General features: G+C 38.7%; 1 long non-coding RNA gene across 2 annotated transcripts in view; it reads left to right on the top strand.

Moving 5' to 3' along the window:
• Positions 1-2,439: 2,439 nt before the first annotated feature.
• LOC138971435 (uncharacterized) overlaps positions 2,440-3,756 on the top strand; it is a 7,720-nt gene continuing 6,403 nt past the window's right edge. The window contains exon 1 of one of the 2 annotated variants that reach the window (XR_011457254.1): positions 2,440-3,353. This is a non-coding gene — a long non-coding RNA (uncharacterized lncRNA). The remainder of the gene's footprint in view (positions 3,354-3,756) is intronic. The other variant, XR_011457253.1, reaches the window with a different exon arrangement.

Here is a 3,756-nt window from a genome sequence, read left to right as displayed (position 1 = left end):
TTAGGGTCATTCTCAGATTACTGTCCCAGAGGGGGGTGACCTACTTCATGAAAGGAATACAACCATCATTTTCCATCAAATCAACTATATGCTGTATCTGTATTGTGTCTCAGGGAATACATTTATATGTTTTCAACCCAAATTTGACTACTTTTTCTTTGCTAATTTGTTTGACATTTTAGTTTGCTAAAAATCGGCTGATTGAAAGCCGCCATTTTGTGACATTCCTCTCTTGACAAAAAACAGACGTTTATCTCCAGTAAACTAAGAATGAAGAGTGCAAATAAAGTGTTTAGGTGCAAAGAGATTATGCGCATGTTTATGACCACAATATCCGTTTTAAAAAAAATCGTTGTTTTACTCAGTTATTTGACCGGACCCAAAATGCTGTTCGGTCGAAGCATCGTGTCAGGAATTACCCGGCACAGATAACCACTCATGGGCACACAATAACAATGTGTTGGATCTACCTTGCAGGGACATTTTATTTGTACACATGACTGCTACACAAACACAGCTTTTGTTACTAAATAATATAGTTTTGTTTGCCGGTAATTGCAACATAAATCTCAGAACAAGACGTTTTTGCATTTGATTAAATAATGAACACAATTTTTTTTAAACTACTTGAACACAATTTCATCCTGTCGTGAGCCTGGAACCAGAAATGCTTACAACAGTAGAAATGGTTGGTTATTGAGCGCGAGACTTGCAGTTTTACTTCCGTGTCTGTCTAATTGTCAATGCCTCGACCGAACATGGTTTTGGACGGTTACATACTTTGCCGCTCCATATCAATCAATCAATGAGGCTTATATCGCGCATATTCCGTGGGTACAGTTCTAGGCGCTCTGCAGTGATGCCGTGTGAGATGAAATTGTATACGGCCAGTAGATTGCAGCCATGTCGGCGCATATTTACTTTTCACGGCCTTATTCCAAGTCACACGGGTATGGTAGACAATTATTAACTGTGCCTAAGCAATTTTGCCAGGAAAGACCCTTTTGTCAATCGTGGGATCTTTAACGTGCACACCCAATGTAGTATACACGGGGGGTGGTTCGGACACCGAAGAGAGTCTGCACACAAAGTTGACTCTGTGAAATAAATTTCCGCCGAACCTGGGGTCGAACTCACGCTGACAGCGGCCAACTGAATACAAATCCAGTGCGCTACCAACTGAGCTATATCCCCGCTCCCCATATAAGGGAAACCAACAAGTTTCTCTGAGCTTTTCGTCCACTTATAGTTTTATCACAGCCTATTATATTGCACATGACGTTTTCAACGATTTCTTTGAACTTTATTTATCAATGACTATATGAGAATGTCACGCTTTTGGACCATGCCTCTGAGAATGACCCTTTTGTGAAACACAGACAAAAATCAACTTAGGCCACTGTTAAAATACGCGTGGAATAATAGGTGGGAGAACTGCTGAATTAAGAGAGAAAATATTCCCTGTAGAGACCCTAACACACACACACACACACACACACACACACACACACACACACACACACACACACACACACACATAACTGATTTCGGCATCGTTTAATCCTCAGCAGGTAACTGAATGGTGTGGGTTTGTGTTTTTTATCTCGCACACTCCATCAACCCCCCCCCCCCTCCCCCCTGCCCCCTTTACATCCCTTCTGTTCCATATTTTGTTTAGCCACGCGTGAAAGGAAATTTGATTCTGATTCTGATTCACATAAATATTCATAGCCATTTTGAGCGTTTATCGTCCTGACATACGTCGCGATTTTAAAACTCTTCACCGTGGTATTGTTTTACGGCTTACTGCACTGGTAGATTATACCCAATATTGACGGACTATGTGATGATATCTTCTGCTATGGTCTGTTGAGACAGTGATATCAAAATCGAGACCGGAGGTCGAGATTTTGATATCATTGTCGAAACAGACCAATAGCAGAAGATATCGTCACACAGTCAGTCAATGTTAGATATATTGCTAATTCTCTGGACATTTTGTATTTACTGTAAAGAAATTACAAAAGTATTTGTCTCAGTTTTGGCTGTTCCATATCCCTCCCTCTGATTATTATTTCTTTTTGTTCACTCTTTTCTTGTACTTTTCAGTATTTCAAAATGTCTTTTCTTTCAAAAAGTCTTTAGTCACTTGCTCAACTAAATTCTGGGATAATTACATTTTCATATATATTTGTTTGTTTTTAAATGTTGGTGTTTTTGTTTTTGAAGTGGAGAAGCAATAAAGAGGTCGTCGATATCAAAACTGATATCGACGGAAATGTCGTCGATATCACTTTTGCACTGAGCTCAGTTTTGCCCAATTGACCAATGGAAATCCACGTAACATATGAAATAGCAATATTTGCAGTTATCTTCTTTCAAGTTGCAAAAGGTTATTGACGTGTTTTACTGATTTGTGCCACAATGGGGAAAATAATGTGAATTTTGTTTATATGTGAATAAGAAATGCATCTAACATTGACATTTAGTTGAACTCGATCACAGCTGCTTGGTGAAGCAGCGACTCAGAAGTCGAATAGTTTTGATTGTTTTAGAACGAACCGTTTGCAGCAGGTGTACATCGGTTTTTGTATCTCTTCCTGTGACAGCTAGGTTCAGATCTGTTGAGCTCAGATGTAACTTGTTATATCCAATTTCTCCACTGGATAGTCGCGATGGAACGACGGAAATGTCGGCTTTTGAATAAAGGTGGATAATTATGTTAAGCCGCTTGAAGCTGCTAGGACGTGAAGGAGAATCACAAGTAGAACTCTTCGCAGCAGAGTCTTAACCTTATTTTTTTTTTCATTACGTGACCGGGATTCTGTTAAGCGTCAGTGAACCTGCTATTCATTTACGAATAGAAACTGGATAGCTGCGCATGCAAAGTGAGGTTGAGACAGACATTTTGTCTGTTACGCAAAATAAATAGAATAAGTCGCTCGAAGATTCGAAGGCGCGTGCGAGAATCAGAGGTGGAATACTTGAACACCTTTGAGTGCAAACTATTTGCAGATGGTGTATAGCAGTCATTCTTCTTCCCTTACAGCACGTATGACTGGGTTCTATTCAGCGTCAGTGAACCTTCACATCCATTTATACCGACTCAACTGAGTATCTGCTTGGATTCAAGATTTGGGCCTGTACACAAAAGACCTGAACGCTCATAGATGATGTCTTCTCTTGAGCAGTTTTAATTAAAAGCTTGACGTATCTGCTAAATGGAGGAACTATTGGGGTGCGTGTCAACTGAATAATGTAAGAGTGAGAGATCTGTGCAGTGTGTGCAGACGAAACATGGCAGACGACACCAAGAATTATTTTGTCGTGCTGCCTCTGACTGGAACTAGTGCGTAAGTTTGTTTGGTTATTGCTTTGTATGGTTGCTTGTGTGTGTTTCTTTCTTTCTTTCTTTTTTTCTTTCTTTCTTTCTTTTTTTCTTTCTTTCTTTCTTCCTTCCTTTCTTTCCTCCTATCTTTCTTTCTTTCTTTCTTTCTTTTTTTCTTTCTTTCTTTCTTTTTTTCTTTCTTTCTTTTTTTCTTTCTTTCTTTCTTTCTTTCTTTCTTTCTTTCTTTTTTTCTTTCTTTCTTTTTTCTTTCTTTCTTTCTTTCTTTCTTTCTTTTTTTCTTTCTTTCTTTCTTCCTTCCTTTCTTTCCTCCTATCTTTCTGTCTTTCTTTCTTTCTTTTTTTTCTTTCTTTCTTTTTTTCTTTCTTTCTTTCTTCCTTCCTTTCTTTCCTCCTATCTTTCTGTCTTTC

The sequence above is a fragment of the Littorina saxatilis genome, linkage group LG7 (genome assembly GCF_037325665.1).
Source record: "Littorina saxatilis isolate snail1 linkage group LG7, US_GU_Lsax_2.0, whole genome shotgun sequence".
NCBI lineage: Eukaryota > Metazoa > Mollusca > Gastropoda > Littorinimorpha > Littorinidae > Littorina > Littorina saxatilis.
This window is presented reverse-complemented; position numbering and strand designations above follow the sequence as displayed.